Raw genomic sequence first — 19,244 nt, forward strand, 5'->3', positions numbered from 1 at the left:
TTTGCAGTTACTGGCATCCTCTCTCACTAGACACACATCACTCAGCAATTCCTCGTGAGTCAACAGTTGTCACATAACACAGATTTTTCTACTTCTGTTAGCACTGTTTTCCCTGCACTTTCTGCTCCCTTCACTTTGTCTCAGGCATTACCCCCAAAACACGAGACCAACTCGGACCCCCAAGAATCACCAGGCTCTGATATGAAAAAAACCCATATTCTCTGCCTACTACAGGTATATCTGACTGGCATAACGACTGGGAAGACTGGAGGAAACCTGTTGTGTAAGAGACTACAAGGCAGCCAGAGAATCATGAAGATGTTTTTAAATCCATGGCACCCTATGTAATTTATTTTATTTTATTATTATTATATATTTACCATTAACAGAATAATGTAAAGAGTGGCTGTATTTAAAAAAAAAAAAATTTAATTGCTCTTAGATTAGTTATCTCTGGTAACACGTTATCTTGACATTCAATATTTGGGGTGTCAATGTTTGCTCCCAGCTCTGAAATGCTCAGAGTTCACGCTGATTTAAAACAAAACTACAACTACAACCCCCACACCATTTCCTTCTCCCCACCCTATCTCAGCACGGACAATGCTTTTGTTCATCTCATTATTTATCTGTAATAATTAAAGCTTGCTATGACATCGGTCTTCAATATAATTTATATTGTCAGTACTTTCAAGTTTACCTGCAAATCTGCACTAACTTACTATCATTTACTTATTTAGAAACAACTTCTGAAGCATAAAATGAACTCAAACCATTCACCTGGAAGCCTGGTCCATTTAGAATTCCAATTCTTGGGGCAAACACTCATTAAAAGAGTGCTTTCAGAAACACAGGTATCCTGGTCTTTCATCACATAGATAAATACGTTGGGTCTTAGGTGAAAATATGGCTTTAGGACACCTCCTGTCATGTTCTATAATAAATACTCTACATCCATGTTTCACTCCTTTTGTGTTAACACCGTAACTCCTAGAAACAAATCATCTTAAAACTTACAGAAATTTTAACATTCTTGTCACTGATAGGAAAAGCATCAGTATATCAGCTATAAAAAATACTTCTTCACAGTGCTAGTATGTTATTTATTGCTATTTATAGCAATTCCCACAAAATAGTAACCATGCATGGGATATTAAAGCTGATGTTAATTGGACGACTGTTCCTTAGAGGAGGCTGGACAGTGGGCTTTAGCAAAATGGTTTTTAGTTAGAAAAGCAGATCTGGTAGTAAGAGTGGGAAAGCACTTTTCTTTTGGGAGAAAAAGACAGGAATTCTAGAAATTATGCTCTCTCAATAGGTGATGTAACTATTCAAATAGTTCAGGATGGTTTGCACACCTCTATTTTCCTCTTTAATCTACACAAGAATACGAAGAATTTTATTTCTGTTGATATTGATTGAAAAAAAGAACTGTCAAAATACCTTAGGAGTCTTTGCAGACTTCTGCTTACCTGCATTGTTAGAAATGTCACTGCACTTCAACAGCACAAACAACTTCTCATAGGTCTTCCTTAAGATAACGATGTTCTCCTGCAGAGAAAAATTACGTATTTCATAATTTCCATATATAAAACCATTGAAAAGGCAGAAAATAAGTTACAGTTTAAAAAAAAAAAAAAACAAAAAAAAACAAAAAAACCCACAAATTTGAAGGTACATGTAAGATAAATATAGTGGTCAATACACAAAAAAATTCCCCACAATTTCTGGTACTCTTTCATATAAATGTAAGATATCATCGGACAGCATGGGTCCATTTTAATAATTTGAGGTTTCTGTCTCAATTTGTCACAGTTCTGAGGTCTGGTATTACAGTCTACTGCAGAGTAGAGCTGTGTGAATAGATTTGTTATCGCATTAGTTGCAGAAACATCTCAGATCAAAAAGAATATTTCATCTTCTGGTTTTTGTTTGTTTTGTTATCACTGGTATTTTCCTTCACTGAGTTTCTGAATACATTTTTTTTAAACTTTATTAAAACTTTAATACTTTCAATTAAAAGAAAAACTTACAATATTTTTCCCCTCCTGCAATATTCACCCATTTAATTAGGAATTTGTATTAAAAGGGGCTTTGCCCAGTTTTCTTGCTCAGAAAACTTTTTCTTCTTCATGCCATTTGACCAACCCTCTGGGCACAGACAAAGGCAGCTATTATTTGGCTTCCAGTAACAGCTGTTGCAATAAGATACAATTTTGTGGGGCATCTTCTCTAAGGTAAGCTAATTTTAGTTTCCTTTTATAATTTATTATCCAGACAAAGTCAAGTAAGTTATAAAGAGTCAGTTTTCCAATTTATTTTGCATGCACAGCAATAGTTCATACTTAAAACATTTTTTCTCCTTCATATTTAGAACTCCTTTCTGAGGCCAGTTTAGAACAAGGTGGAACAAAACGGAAAATATTCTTTTGAAAAAAAATCTGTCAAACTCATTCTCTATATTTTCTGGGAACAATTGCAAAAGAGCTATCAACCAAACATAGCCACTTCCTATGAGCAACTCTGTGAATAACAGCACGTGTTGTTGTATATATTGACTGAGTTGCAAATAAAGAGCTTAAATTGGGAGATTAGAAGAGTGGTTGCAATTTCCTCTCCCTGACACTCCCTCCCCCTCGTTTTTCCAAATACTCAAAATTGGGGAAAAGTGAAAGCTAGGTTTAGAGTAGAACTCTGCATTGCGTTGTTGTCAAGCAATTCATATATTCTTTCCTACTGCAATCACATCCAAAATTTCCTTCATTTTTTTAAAAAGCTTATTCAAAATTAAGCTTTCAAATATCCACAATTCACAAATTTTTCCACGAAAATTGAAAAGATCAGTGACTTTGTCTGTTTTGGGAAGAATCAATTCAAATCCCTGCTAAAGGGATCAGAAGGAAAAAACAATATTAGCTTTTTGGTTTCCCAGATCCCTAGAAGTTTCCCAGCTACTGGTGATTGGCAAGACTTGTACTGACTAATGAGTGCTGCTAATTGTGCAGCCACTGAGCTGCCAAGCACCATGCTTTCATTGCACAAGGAGCAAGACACACTTCTTACAGCTGATACTCTGAAATGAGACAGTAATCAAGAGCTTAATAGCAAATTTCCTCTGATTTCAGACTCATAGTCTGTATGCCTAATGGCGCTTTACTGTACGTACATAAAAGCTCTCTATTATGACATTGCAGTATCTCAAAATTTATAGTTTGTCCAGATTAGGTGACTTTAAATGGAGAATCACTTTCTATTAAATAGCATTTCTACATTTTTCAGAGAAAGGTCACCAACTGCTTTAAGAGCTGGAAGCTGACACCTAGCAATTTTCAGCAAAACATGTTAGTTCTAAACACCTGAAAAATATAGCCTTGATTTTTTCAAAGCTAATCTGTTGGCAAAATAGATCTATAATCAACAATGCATCCCAAGGTGTTAAAAATCCTCCTGAAAACAGAGAGATGTTCAGATTTCTTCTATGCTGCTTTGTGCTCACTCCCCTTTCCAATGTTTCCATGAATTCAGAACTAATTAGGACAGAGACAACATTTGTGATGGAATTTTTGCACATACCAGAGCCTCTTAGAACTGCTGTTGGGAAGGTTACCCACTATGCTGCTAACTACTGAGCAACACTAATTCAGTTTCATAGCAATTACCAATAGTTAACACAGTCTGATTGGCGGTACAACTGGAGAAAATGTGCTGGCACATTTGTTACAATCAAGTATATGCAGAACACTGTACACCTTTGCCAGAAAAGACAAACAATTTTATTTAAAGCCAAGAAGCAGGTGGAGAGTCAGAAAAATAGATGAATAGACAAAGCAAGCCTCCTTTTCAAGCAAGAAGATTAAGCCTTACATATATGTTGTTTTGTATTATTGTAGTATAAATAAAAATGCATATATCCTTATAACTCTTTTCTCACAGCTGCTGCTACTCTCACAATCACAAGATTATATAATAATATAAGTTTAACATTTCATAAGTTCAAACTTCACCATTATTCACTAAAAGTCAGTCAAATACAGCAACACTCTTGAGATAAATTGGTGTTCTACCTTGGCATTGAAAATTCTGCCCTATTTACCCTTGAAGTCAAAGTTGAAATACAAATTCTGCTGCAGCAACATAATTCAAAACTTCCACTATGAGTAATATCTTCTTTTAAGTGGAGGAGAATCAGGTCATGGAACATTTAAACAAATCAGACATTTATAAGTCCACGGGTCCTAGACAAAATCTTTTCAGTTCTCAACCCAATGTTCTGTACTTCTGGCTTTTTACTGAATGCAAAAGGAGAATTATCCATCAAATTGTGAAATGCTCTAGACTCAGATATTCAATTGATCTAACTCATAAAACAGGAAGGGAAAAGAAGTCTAAGATCTAGCTCTTGTTTCAGAGTTTATGCAATTAGTTTTCAAAAGCTTTTTGAGGCAAAATGGCAATAAAAAACTCTACAGTAGTTAGCACATTCAACAGTAGTAAAGGGAAATCCCTCAGTTTTTGCCTGATTCAAGGGTATCTGAAGGCTATACGCTTTGCAAATGATAAGTCACTGTTAGATTATCTATGGATGGGGACATCAACACAACTGAGTAATTTTATGGAGCTAGCTTCTTCATATTTGTTGTCTATATCCAAGAATGCTCAAACCTACCTCCATTATTGAAATATTATGTAGCCCTATAAATATAATTTAACTCATTAAAACTAACTAAAGATATTAGGAAGTGGGGAAGATTGGAAGGGAAAACAACTTTTTGACAAAATTTTTCTGTTAATATAAATTTACAATGAATTTTCTGTGCTTTCCTCCTCTTGTTTTCTAATTGCCACGTGCTATATGGTTAATATTTAACATGCCTGTCACCCAGATTGTCAAGGTAAAAGCAAGCAATGGATCAAGCCTCTTTCTACCTCCCTAACATCGTGCAGCTAATCCTGTGAGCAAACATAGCTACTCTTTATCATCCAAAATAAAAGGGTGTGTAGGACCTACAGAGGTTAATGAAGGATTGCCACTGCTGTCTCTTTTTTTCCTTCCCTTCTTTTCACAACTAGACAACTTACGTTCATGCCTGCAAAGAATAAGTTAGGGGGAAAAAAAAAAAAAAAAAAGAAGCCAAGAATACCATGGAAACATACGCAGAGGAGGTTGTCATGACCTGAAATCTGATTGCTTCCTTATTAAGTTAACACAGATAAAACCAGAAATATGCTGTACATTGAGCACTGAGTAAAAGTTTCTTTATCAACATCTTGAGGTTTCTTTCTCTATTAATCCATACTGTGCTCAGAGCAACATTATTTTGCAGAATTCTGTTGAAAACAGCTGTCTAGAAAGACATTCAACTCCGTCAACTTCTCCTGCTGCTTTAAACAAACCCCAGAACCACATCAGAAGATTTCTGATTTCTGTCAGAGAGGTTCTTTGTGGGCTTTTTTTGTTGTTGTTGTCTATTTTATTTCTTAAAAATAGCAGGAAAAAAGAAATTTCTAGAGACAGCACAGGCTTTGACTTCATTCAAACTGAAAACTAAACACCTAGCAGCTGAAAGTGACCAAAGAATACCCTGGCTTCATTGCACCCAGGTTTCCAGGCATCATAATAAAGCCAGGACATACAATAAAATAAAACCAGAGGACACTGAAAAGAAGCACTCTCAAGTCCTCACATTTAAACTTGGTAAACCAATTAGAGTTAATAGAGTTTTGTACTTCATTGATATTATTATTGAAGAATCCAGTGAAAACTGGAAAATGTGAAGCTTCATCCTATCCCATCTCCAGAGTGGATAAGCTATAACAAATAGTAGCAGAAGCCTTTCATTTCCTAAAACAAGGAAAAAGTATCTGTCTTCAGAAACCTTATGATCTATGTGCATTAGTAACTGAGGCTAAGACTCAGGACAAAGATTTAGTTGTTAAGCCACTAGTGACCTTAAATGTCATTGCAGCAGCAACAAATTATGTAGTCAGTCATTTTTTCTTTACAAAATAGGATATGACAGTTTTGCACAACATCTGCTCATCTCAACGAAATTGAGAAACCAGTCGGAACTTGTGTGCCATGGGACACAAAATATATTTGCTCAGGCTCACGGGGCAGCCAGTGGTAGACAAACCACTGCTGAGAACCACACCAGCTTTAGGACTCAACACCAGTCCAATGGAAACATCAAAGATTAAAGCAAGCTTACGAAATTTGCATGTGATTTAAAGTGATTCTTCAAGCCATTTCAAAGGCAATATGTACAGCCAATAAACTTTTTTCTGCTAGAACAGTAAGTGTCAAGGGTTTATGGGCTGGTTTGGCTCGGTTCTGTGACCAGTGGGGCAGGGGAACCTATGAACCCACACCCAAGGAAAAGGAAAGAGAGGGAAATGGTAGAGAGATGGGCTTAAAAACAAAACAGAAGCAATGACCTGAGGAGAAACAAACTAATTTACTAAGTAAGATATCAGAATGCAAGGTAACACACCATAATACAATATAATAAGAATTGAAGATAATAAATCAAATAAAGTGAGAGAGACCATCCAGAAACAGCACCTGCAACAGAGATGAGCTGGAAGATCGAAAGGGAAAAAAGGGAGGTCTTATGATCTGCAAACAGTTTTTATCTTTCCCTCTGAGCAGAAATAGTAGCAGAACAGTGAACAGTCCCCTGGGTGATGTAGTTCTTCTCTTCCAACTCCAAGGAAAAAAGTGAGAAATTGTCTTCTCTATGACTTTAAGGACAATACATACATGAAGAAATTAGCACGCAGACCAGCAAACTAAAAGACCAATCACCTCAACATTATGCCTTTCAGTATCAATTGACAAGATTATTTGCTACACAAATACCTGAAAGTCAGACATGTCAGACATCTAAAGCATGAATAACCACCATTTTATGACAATAATTTTCTCAATCCCCATTCCAATTTTTATTGAATCATCTGCAATAATGGTCATTTTTTAGAAAATTCAAGAAGTTGCAGACAGGAAGAAGTTCTACGTTAACACATTTTATGGAAGGTATATTTAGACTGAAGTAACCTAACTGAATAGTTAGTCCACTAAAATACATGTTTTTATCATTATTTATTTTTCCCCCAAAACTCGAGTAATTATTCTTTATATTGTACCATAACACATGACAGCAACTGCTCAGTTATTGGAGTATCACTAAGTTCACAGTTCACTTGAGAAAACAAAAAAGACAGAGATCCTTCAGAAGGAATAAAATAAGACAAACTCTATCTACAATTACCAAATAAGTTTTATATGTATTCTTATCCAAGTACATGGAACCAGAGAATATATATGCATATTATTTTGTGCATAAAAATATACACACACACCTACACATACCACCTCTTGGAAATTATTTTGAAATATCCTGCAAGTTCCAATAATATTCTGGAATATTCACAAAAATTATTTCATTGTTGAAAAAAGACCAGAGATTTCTTTTTTGTATAGGTTTCCTCAAATCAAGAAAAGCATCCTAGCTTTCAGTGTACGAGAAACTAAGAACATTTTAAAGCCTGGACTGTCACTGAAAGCTAATAAATTTGAGCAGGCACAGATCACAGCCAGGACTTTATTCCTTTTCTTCTTTTTCCTGCTATATCATCAGGCATTGTTCTTGGTAGCATGAAAATCCCATCTTTCCAAAGTAATTTTCTTCTTAGTCAGTGTTATTGAACTAAGAACAAAATATGTGGTAAATGACCTATATTGTGCCATGCAGTCCTCAGACAAGTGAAATAACTGTTTCCTTATTCATAGTTTCAATTTCAGACAATTTTATTACATCCCCATACATTTTTCCCCCCCAAACATAGCATAGATTTTTCCACAGCCTCACTTGCAACTGAGCTGCAAATATTGTATCTAAGGGTACTAATCAGATCCCTATTTGTTGCAAATAGTATGTCATGTATTTAATTTATTCCCCAAGCCATGTGATAAAAGGATTGTATTTTTCAAGTTTTTCTGCTATCTTTCCCAAGCAAGAGAATGGATTATTTATTTATTTATTTATTTTCAGGCAGAAGATTATAAGGTAGAAGCACACTGAATTTCTTCTGCAATTGTCTCCTCAGCCTACTGAAGATCTCCTGGTCTGATTGCATAACTGCCTAGAAAAACATGTGGGTGCAATTTTACAAATACTGACAGAAGATGTATATTTAGACATGTCATTCATTATGTAAATGGATTTTTTTTTTTTAATTCAAAAGTATATTCAGAATCACATCTTCTCAAAAGTTAAGAAATATGAGGAAAAGAATGAAGTGTTGCTAAAAGGATTTTTATCACAGAGACAGGCTGATTTTTTTTTAATCTAGCTTCCTAAGATACAGTATATGTTTAGGAGGAAAGACCAAGACAGAGGAAAGACCATTCCTACCCCTCTTTCTAGTCACACTGTCTCTTCTCCTTCGGGAATGTGCAGCTATGAACATCTTTCTTGTGCTTCACAGTTCAATATCTCATCCTAGAGAACAATGCCCTACCCCATGCAAAAGCCAGCAGTGTGTGACCTTTCTGTTCAGAGGGATAATTCACACAATTTGAAATCTAAGTGATTTTCTGTTGCTAGTCAAGTGTTCCTATGAAGACAGCCAGGCATTCAATCTAGTTCAATACATGAGGGAAGACAAAAACATGAATCAGGGCCCTCATCTCAGAGCTAAGATGAAGATTCTCTAAGAAGCAGGTAATGAAGACCATTTAGACTGATTGTTAGTGATCAGCGTGACAAGTCAACATGTCAACTTAAAATATGCTTGACAAATCTCAATAAAAGAAGTAGTTAGTGCTTTTCGGGAATATAAAAGAAATTATCCAATATCGAAGCTGATTTCTTTTCCTGGTGTTCTGAATTGCATGAGAGAAATTAAAAATAGGGAAAGCACCATTAGATATCATTAAGATCTCATTGTCTTAGCAAGGTCATTTGAATTGTAACAAAGACAGGATTTTCAGAGTGGTGTAACTAAGGGTAGGAACGCACCGTCTCTTAGAAATATGCTGTAAGAACTACTTAAAATACCACCAAAACAATACAGGTTGATCTTAAACAGCTAAAATGAACAATTTCAGTACCCTTAATGTTTTTCATGAAAAGTGTAATAGAACAAGTGGAAGCTCACAGTATTTTGCAGGCACCCATTTTATAGAATCGTAGAACGATTTGGGTTGGGAGGGACTTTTAAGATCACCTAGTTCCAACCCCCAGCTATAGGCAGGGACACCTCCCTCTAGACCAGGTTGCTCACAGCCCCATCCAGCCTGGCCTCGAACGCTACCAGGCAGGGGGCATCAATGACCTTACCGGGCAACCTGTTCCAATGTCTCACCACCCTCACAGTAAAGAATTTCTTCCTGATATCTAGTCAAATCTACCCTCTTCCAGTTTAAAACCATTTCCCCTTATCCTATTGCTACCCGCCCTTCTAAAAACTCTCTCCACAGCTTTCCTGTAGGCCCCTTTGGGTCTTGGAAGGCCGCTATAAGGTCAGAGCCTTCTCTTCTCCAGGCTGAAGAGCCCCAGCTTGCTCAGCCTGTCCTCATAGGGATGGTGCTCCAGCCCATTGGCCATTTTCATGGCCCTTCTCTGGACCTGCTTCAATAGTTCCATGTCCATCTTGAGCTGGAGGCCCCAGAACTGGACACAGTATTCCAGGTGGCATCTCACAAGAGCAGAGCAGAGGGACAGGATCACCCTCCTCTACCTGCTGGTCACCCTTCTCTTGATGAAGCCCAAGATACAACTGGCCTTCTGGGCTGCAAGCACACATTGCAAGTTCGTGTCCAATCTTTCATCAACCAACACTCCAAAATCCTTCTCCTCAGGCCTGCTCTCAAGCCATTCTCTCTGCCTACCAACCTGCATCTGTGATTGAGTTGCTCCTACCCAAGTGCAGGACATTACACTTGTCCTTCTTGAACTTTAGGAGGGCCCACCTTCCCAGCCTGTACAGGTCGCTCCTGATAGCATCCCTTCCCTCTAGGGCATCAACTGCAACACTCAGCTTGGTGCCACCTGCAAACTTGCTGAGAATGCACTTGATCTCATAGTCTGTGTCACTTACAAAGATGTTAAATAACAGACATCCTGGCACCAATCCCTGAGGCATGCCACTCAACACTGTTCTCCACATGGGCACTGAGCCAATGACCGCAACACTTTGAGCGTGAATATCCAACCAATTCCTTATCCAGTAAGTGGTCTATCCATCAAAACTATTTTTCTCCCATTTGGCAACCAGGATGTCACACAAGACAGTGTCAAATGCTTTGCACAAGTCTGGGTAGATGATGTCAGTTGTTCTGCCTTTACGTACTGATGCTGTAACTTCATCATAAAAGGCCACCAATTTTGTCAGGCATGACTTGCACTTGGTGGTTACCACCAATCACCGCATCTTTATTTTCCATGTGCCCAAGTAGGGCCTTGAGGAGGATCTTCTCCATAATCTTAAATTCTTTACTATGAGAGTGATGAGGTGCTGGAACAGCTGCCCAGAGAGGCTGTGGATACCCCGTCGATCCCTGGAGGTGTTCAAGGCCAGGCTGGATGGGGTCCTGGGCAGCCTGGTCTAGTATTAAATGGGGGGGTTGGTGGCCCTGCCTCTGGCAGAAGGGCTGGAGCTTCAGGATCCTTGAGCTCCCTTCCAACCCTGGCCATTCTGTGATTCTGTGATCTTGCCAGGCCTGTAGTTTCTCCTTTTCCAATCACTGGAAACTTCACCAGACTGCTGATAGCATTCAAATATAATGGAGAGTGGCTTGGCAATTTCATCTTCCCTCAGAACCCATGGATGGATCTCTTGGGTCTTTGAGTCCCATGAGCTTGTGCACCTCCTGGCAGATAGACCAGTCAATTTTCTACAAGGTTAGATTTTTTATATTATTATTATTTTAAAGCTTTGGCAATATCTCCCACTCAACTTTCCTCAGAAAGCTACAAAACAGGTACTGCGTGCCAGCAGGAAATAATGGTGACAACTATAAGGATTTCACGGAAACATGAAAAGGAAGGCTCCTATGCAGCGTGTGGCAGCTTGTGATCTGAACAAGTGTACTCTGTAATAGTCTCTCTGCAAAAGAATTTCAGTCTGTGTCAGAAAAAATCACATTCGGTTGGCCTCAAACTTTTATTTTTTCTACTTGTCAGGTTATTATATCTTTTTCTGTTCTCCTGAAGAAGACATTTGCTAGAAGGCAGTATATTAATTTCTCTTCCATCTCTCTGTGCTTTTACTTATGCAACAGAAGAGGTAGCACTTAGTAGACTCTACTGCAATAAGCATACGTTGCAGCATCATATCAGTCAGATATACGGGTGTCACTAAACAAAGACATCTTGCTCCTTATATACATTCTGTTCCTCACTCATCCATAAATTAATTTTTTCTTGCTGATAATTAAATAGAACATATACATATTATCTTGTACACGATAATCAGATATTATTTAATTTTATTTTTGCTTCCCCACCAAACTGTAGCTACATGTACAAATGTACTGAGAAATGCAACTTCAAATGCTCATGTAGAAGAAATCCTCTTTTTTGGATTCAACTCATTCTTTTTTCTATATACAGATGAATTTCGAACTATTTCAAACTGGAACTGGGAGATGATGTGTTAAGGACTACTTAAAAAAACAAAACAAGCTCCCCTCCGAAAACAAAACAACAACAATATACCCCACAAATATTAAAAAAAAAAAAAAAAATGTTTCTTACTTTTATCACTCTTATTACAGGAAGAAGGATAGAGAGATAGAGAGAGAATTTACCTCAAAACAGCGTGATCATATGGACGTGGGGAACATGATCACATGGTTGATCCTCACAAATGGAACAGTTTTTGATGAAGAAACTGTGAGGAAACCAATTAAAGAACACCAAAAATTTGATATTAAGGACACTTGTCAGAGACATGAATGGCTCTGATTAACTATCTTGGCATGACTGTAAGAGATGAGATTTTAAGTCATTTCTTTTACAGTGGTTAGTTACCATCTGACAAAGTTGCTCCTAAAAAAAGCTTCACAAGTATTCACTTCTCCCAAAACAGAAAGAGAGCCAAGGAAAAATGAATATCAAAATCTGCAACTGTCTTTGGTGGAGAAGAATTCATCTTTAACACATTTTATGGTACTATTTAAATGGAAAAAATGACATCCTCAGAATGTTATAGAAAAAAACAAAGTATTAATTGGCTTAATTTTAATTTCATGTGATAAGCTTTTGGTATAGGCTTATTGTTGTAAGATCAAAATGCTTTTACTCATTGGTAGGACTGTATTTAATGCTTTGTTATAATTTAAATGCTTTAGTGAGTAGAAAAGTCATATTGAAGAGAATAGAAAAATTTCAGTTCTCCAGTCTGGGCAAAGAGCCTTTTGCTTTAACAAATAAACCACTGATTGTTCAGGCCAATAAATGCTACATGATTTAAGTGGAAGAAATAAGTAAACTCGATTCATTTTTTGTGTTTTTTTTTTTTTTTTCTCCACTATAACAGTGAGAACATTCATAAAATTATTTTTATTAGAAATTCACCATTACTTCCTCCAGAGAAACTAAAGCTTTTTGAATTTGGTCCAATTTAGGAAAGAGACTGAGTAAAAAATGTAATAAATAGCAATGGTTTCCTGAACTGGTAGATGAGATTGTGTTAAATCATCATTCAGTATTTTGCCTTCTCCTTCACTTCTCTAAAGAGAGATTTTCAGAAAGAAATTTTATATTAAATTCTCATTATTTCTGCTGAGCTGTGAACGAGTTGATTGATAAAGGAAAAAATTGGTTGAAAAACAATGATGTTTTTACTGCAAGGAAGCTCATCACATGCAAAAACACTGCTGAATGTCATTGAGAAACCATCTGGTTTTCTGTTTCAGAACTCCTCCATGACAAACTGACTGAGGGATAAGTTACTAATTAATCTGCAAATTCTAGTCCTAGATCTACTTCTGATTATTCAAAAGTAAATTAGGTGAATATCGTTTTCAGGTTATCTAACATTTTGACCTTCTATTAGGGTTTTTGTTTTGTTTTAGTATTATAATCTCCTCAAAGCACCGGAAATTTTAGTAATACTGTAAGGTCTGTGACTTTAGATATCTCATGTTTTTCTAGAGATTCATAAAGGTTCCATTTACATAAGTAACAGAAATAGTTACAGGATGGAAACAGAGGAGCACTGCAAGTTATCATGGAAGTCTGAAAAAGGAAAGCATTCATTTTCCTGAAAAGAAAATAATCCTACAGCATAATGTGGGGGACTAAGATTTGACTAGCAAAGTGTTTCAGATGCAACTAGGATAAAAATCTGAGATCCTTAGGAATAGACAATTGTCTATTATACAAATATATTATATGTGCATGAAAACAAAAATATTCTTTACTTCATCTATTAATGGTCAATATAATTTTCATGGAGTAAAATATTCACAGTGGACATGCATTAAAGAAAGATGATTTTGGAAAGAAATCATATTCAGGGCATATGCAATGTATCAGACACTTTGATTTAAAATAGCTAGTGTTCCCAAAAGAAAAAAAAAGAAAAGTGGTGCATGCTTTTTTTTTTTTCCCCACTCTAAATGAATGTCCCCATTCTGTCATGTTGTGCCTGTAGAATTCTGCTGAATCCACAGTATTAGACATAGAATATCAGTGAAATGAATTTATTGTTGTGAAAATTCAAAAAAGAAAGGAATAACAGAAAGGAGAGTAAGGGAAAGAAAGAAGACAATTTAAGTTCATTATAGCAGTAGACTGAGAAAATGCTTGCCTTCCTGAAAATTATGACTCTACTTTTACTCGTAACATCAATTGATAATTGCGTACCTCTGCTAATCTCAATGTAAGAAGAAATGCATTTAAATTGCATGCTTGCCTCTCATCAACAGCATGAATTTGCAAAGCCTAGTGAAAAGACGGATGCTTTCCTCATAACCATCTGCCAAAGACACACAAGATTGATTTCTAATGTTCAGCTTCTAAACCAAGTTATAGGAGTCTAGGTATGCAACCTTAATTCTCAAGGTATAGAAATCAAGCAGCGCTCACAACCTTCAGTTGTTATCACTTTCAAAGAATGCTGGTTATCTGTATTAGAGTGCAATAGCACGTACTCAGGTACTCAAAAAATCTAAACCAGTGGTTCTCACACTGAATGTGATCATCCTTCCCATATTTCAGGAATTGAGCTACCCTGATTCAGCTGACAGAGAGAGAGAGATTGAATTTTCACAGCGGTTGGAAAAAAAAAAAAAAAACTTAAGCAATAGGAATGTCTGAGTTCCTTAAATATCCTTAGGCAGAATTTAAACAACAAATCTAGGTTAGTGCTTATGATCAACTCCATTTTCGCCTTTTACACAATACAGAAAAAACATTCAGAAAACACTTTTTCTGCCTTGCAAGCACCGTTCACTAGACTCGCTAGCGTTAAAGATGCATGAAGACAACAATGGATGATCTTTCTGGTTTCTGTTTTTCCACAGTTACCTCATTTTCCTGATGTGCAATAAAAACATGTAACAAGACACGCCAAAAAAACACATAAAAAGTGACTGTCAAAGAATGAGGTTCATCTGTGACACGTTTTCCTTCTAAGAGCAATAATAGAATCACAGAATTGTTAAGGTTGGAAATGACCTCCAAGATCATCCAGTCCAGCCTCCCACCTACCACCAAAAGGTTAAGGTGATCAGCCCATCTGATCACCTCCCTGGTTCTGCTGGTAGTGCTGTTTCTGGTACAAGCTAGGATGCCTCCGACCTTGTTCACCAAGCACTTCAAACAACTGATGGTTATTTAAACCATCAGCTGGGAATACATCTCTTCTCACGTCCAGCTTCCACTTCCTCCTGTGTTAAGCTACAACACATCCAAAAAAGGAACATGAATCTTGCATACCTTATGCAGTGTAGGATTTACAGCATTCCTCAGTCCTGCTGTTTCCTAGAACTGTTCCTACTCTAAGACCTACTGATGTAGTTCTTGTACCTTGTTCTGCTATCAGAGAGAGGTTTTTCTTCTCCATCGCCTTGTGTGCAAAGGGTTTTTTCCCCCCATTGTGTCTGTATTGGAGCACTCATAAACAACAGCTCAAAATCTTTGTAAAAGACCTGTGTAAGGCTATGTGAGGAATAATACAGAAAACAAACCAAAACCCACACCCAAAAAGCTTTTGCATGTGGTTTAAGAACAGCAAGAAGGAGGTGAGGCACGGAAAGTGCATGTGGTCACTTAATCCTGTGGATTGCTCCATAGATGATGCTCTGTTTGGAATCTCACAGAGCTTGTGTGCAACTACTAAGCTTTTGGCTGGCCCTAAAACTAGGCAGCCACTGAGCTCTACTTTTGTGGAAATAGCTTAAATGTGGTGTTGGAGTGCTTCAGAAAACTGTAAATGCAAGAACCTGTTTTGTAATCAAGTCCAGCTGGGCACCCATTCAGCTGCCTTTGTATCACTGCAGTACTGAGCAACAGAATCACTTTCTATGGTTTATGCCCCTGTATTCCTGCAGTAGCTTGTACTCTTACAATTCTCAGTGCTGCAAATCCTACACTGCTAGGATGTATTTTACTGCATTTTATGTTGAAGTTTTATTACAGTTGCATTGGGAAATACAACACCAAAAAAAAAAAAAAGACACAAAACTATGATAGTGCATGAAAAAGTAGAGCACTATTTTTGCAAACTGAGAAAAAAAAATGCTGGAGAAAATGAATATGAAAGAGATAAGACTTCGACTATAATTTTTCAGAATATAATGTGACAGCAGAGAACAAAATCCTAATTCAGAGACAGTGTTCCATTCCAGTGGAACCTGCACTAATTAACTAATTAACTTAGCATGGGTTATTCAGCATAAATTACATAAACACTGCAGAGGGTCCTAAAAGCTCCACATTTATCAGACAAAGATGCTTTACTGTGCCATTTCATATCCCGTGCTTAGGAAACAACACCATGTTAGCATGAAATTCTGACACCACAACTTTTGTTATTTTAATTTCAGCTGCTTGCAAGCAGTGCTGGATGCTCATATATTTTAAAAGTTTACTTTCTGGTTTCTATGCATCTAATTACCAGCTATATCACAGAATCAGACTGAAAGATATTAGAAGCAGTTCTTTATCACTATTATCATAGGGTGACAACAGCTACAAATCTGAGCCACTCTGTAGTATTCTTTAACAGAAACAGAAGTTACACGCACCAATGCATAGTAAAAAATTCTGCCTATCCACAAATTGATCAAAATGGATGTTAACTGCACAAAAGCATAAAGATTATTAAATTACTGAATATTATTGTGCTGCTCTGTTTATTGAGATTCGCAGGTTAATCCACCAAGGCAACAGAGTTACAAATAAATAAGTTAATTCTAAAAATCATGGTTACTTTTCTGAACTAACCTGCTGTTAGCCCTGTATTTCTGTTGTTAATAAAGTTATGGAAACATCCATTTGTGGTGGTACGCAATCTGTTTGATTCAATCAATAGCCCTCCACACGGTTCTTGTTTGTCACCCTCAGTGCTGGAGGAAACTGTAATTTTATGCTCCATTTGAAAAAGAGGTAATGGCCTGACTACATGCTGGCGTTCTGGATGAAGCTCCTATTCCACATCTAGGCAAAAATGCAATTCTTGGAAATTTTTGGCCAATAAAGTTCTAAGTAAGACGTAAATGCTAAAGCTAAGAAGGTGTGCCATGATAAAAAGTGAAACAGCAGTATTTGAAAACATGGCAACAGAAGAATCGCTGAACACTGTTCATGTAATTTTTTGATTAATTTAAGCATATTGAGTTTAGCTGCGTATTCATGCAGTTGCTAAATGAAGGGAGGTTTGGCAGGAAGGTTTATATCTATGCACCCTTAAGATTACCATGTTTAAAAGAAAAATATGAGTTATATTTCTATGAATTAATGATTTTGCTCAGCAGTCCCACATTCCAGATTTGTCTTGTAAAGGATGCAATATTTGTTCAAAAACATATAGCTTGAAATTAATCCCCCAATAAATAAATAAAAACACAGGACAGCATAGAAAACACAGCCACGCTACCCCTTAGTACCCTTCTACTAAGAATGTTAGTCTTCATTTGTCACAGAAATGACACTTGATGAGCATTTATTTATGGCTATTGCTATTTACTATGGCAAAGATACATCAGCCAAAAAGCCATTTAGCTGCATGTAGGAGTGCTAGTTACAGAGCCCACTTCTATGCTAGCCTTCTGTAGTATGAGTAGTGCTGCATTAATGACTTCTGAATAGGAAAATATTCATATCCCAATGGATAGAGAGCAGATAAAGCACCTCTTTTTGTGCCTGCCAAGAGAGACATCCCCTATTTTTATTGTTTATTTAGGAAAAAGAATATCACACCATCTTCCACTGATGTTTACAATAGAGTTCTGATGCTAGCTGAATTCCAAGAACTTATTTTTCTCCTACCCTTAGGCCACTATGAAAGCTTATAAAGTTACCCTCACAGCAAAGATACTATATTATGAAACAGCAATTGCTAAACATCAAGTCAAAAAGGACATACAGTCTAACATTAACAAGTTGAGGCAGTAGAATAAAAGAAGCAGGACAATGAACATAGTGATTAAGCTCTTACCTACCTTGAAATTGTCTGTAGTGGAAATTAGAAACTTCCAATCCAAGGACAGCCACTACACTGTTCCACAGCACTCAAATCTCATCTCCCCCTCTTTGAAGTATTTCAGCTCCAGGGACATCCACATTGTCTCTGCCTAAATAAAAACAAGCATAGATTGCACTTGTAGGGGAACAGTTGAATCACAGCCTGAATCACTGATTGAGCACCTGGAGACAAGACTGGTCAGCCCTGGGAGCACAGGTGAAGGCAATTCAGCTGCATGACCAGAAGGGGTGGAACCTGGCTGCACCTCTCATAGACTTCATTTAATGTCTGACTGCCACTAGCATAGGCTTTCTCATTGGAGGTTCCTCAGCTGTGGAGTATTTATTGTGAATCTAGGTCCTTAGAGATGGTTAGAAATGGGGGAGTGTTTGTTTTCTTTCTTTTCTAGCATCCTCCTGTTGTGCTGGTCCCTCTACTGTTACAGTGCTGTATATCAAAAATATCAGTGTTTACAAAAACTTCTCTCTGGTGCATTTATTGCCTTAGTATGAGCTAGAGTGTATCCTGTTCCTTAGCATGAAATCATTTATTTTTCAGTAAATGTGATTGCTTAAGAACCATTGTTAGCCTGTTATTGAGTGTGCCTTTTTGATCACAATGGAGCTTGCACAAATATTTTTACAATATTTCTTCTATGATACAAAGAATGTATTTCATAATAAAAGTAGTGTGAGTAGTGGGTCAACTTCCCTGGGCATGCAGAAGGACATGGAGGGGGGCGGGGGGGAGGAAGAAAAGATAGACAAAAGTACATCAGTAGAGTAAGGACCATAACAGGCTAGGTAATAATGTGGGATACTGAGTGGGGAGGTGCAAGATAAGCATTGTAAAGGCTGTGAGAGCCTTTTGTCTGTAGCTGAATTGTCTTGGGTGATTCAAAAAAAACAGTGAAAAGGAAAAAAAGGAAACATTAGAAATTGTGCTTTCTAGCCCATGGAAGCTTGGCAGTGTTCAAGTCCACCAGCTCAACTTTCATTAAACAAAGATGTAATGCTCAGATGCATGAATCTTCTTTCCTGTTGAGGTTCTGAAAACATGGGATCATCTTCAATTAACTTAACTAGGAAGATTTAAAAAAATCTTAGAACAGAATGGATGTAATTGAATGTCAGACGTGCAAAATACTAACAACACTCTTACTGTTATTTTTCATTAGATCAGTCAGTATGTATCTAAAAAAATAACGAACACTCAGTTAACATGTTTTTGTGTCTTAGTATATTCTCTTACAAAGAAGGAGAATTGTACTTTTGCATGGATGCTGCTGAAATGTCAATTAGATCTAATGATAATTAAAATGTTATTCATCCCAATGTTCTTGAAAATTATTTACAGTATTTACTGTTGAATATCATTCTACTCTATTGATAGGTAACTGTAGAGTTCAGTGAAATTGTCCCGTAACTCAGTTGCTTCTTCTTTTGTCTAAGACAAGGATTTAAAATGTTTTCAGACTATTTCAATAGCTGAAGTTTTTAACCTTTTCATATAATTATATGAAAGAAACATGAAACTCCTGCTGAATT

General features: G+C 36.9%; 1 long non-coding RNA gene across 1 annotated transcript; it reads right to left on the reverse strand.

Moving 5' to 3' along the window:
- Nucleotides 1-790: 790 nt before the first annotated feature.
- Nucleotides 791-17,801, reverse strand: LOC149918015 (uncharacterized). Its single transcript, XR_016466288.1, has 3 exons — nucleotides 17,675-17,801; nucleotides 1,473-1,551; nucleotides 791-990 (listed from the first exon to the last, which is right to left on the reverse strand). It is a non-coding gene; the product is annotated as an uncharacterized LOC149918015 (long non-coding RNA).
- Nucleotides 17,802-19,244: the final 1,443 nt, after the last annotated feature.

Source organism: Phasianus colchicus, chromosome 4 (assembly GCF_987193195.1).
Source record: "Phasianus colchicus chromosome 4, bPhaCol1.hap1.1, whole genome shotgun sequence".
NCBI classification, from domain to species: Eukaryota; Metazoa; Chordata; class Aves; order Galliformes; family Phasianidae; genus Phasianus; species Phasianus colchicus.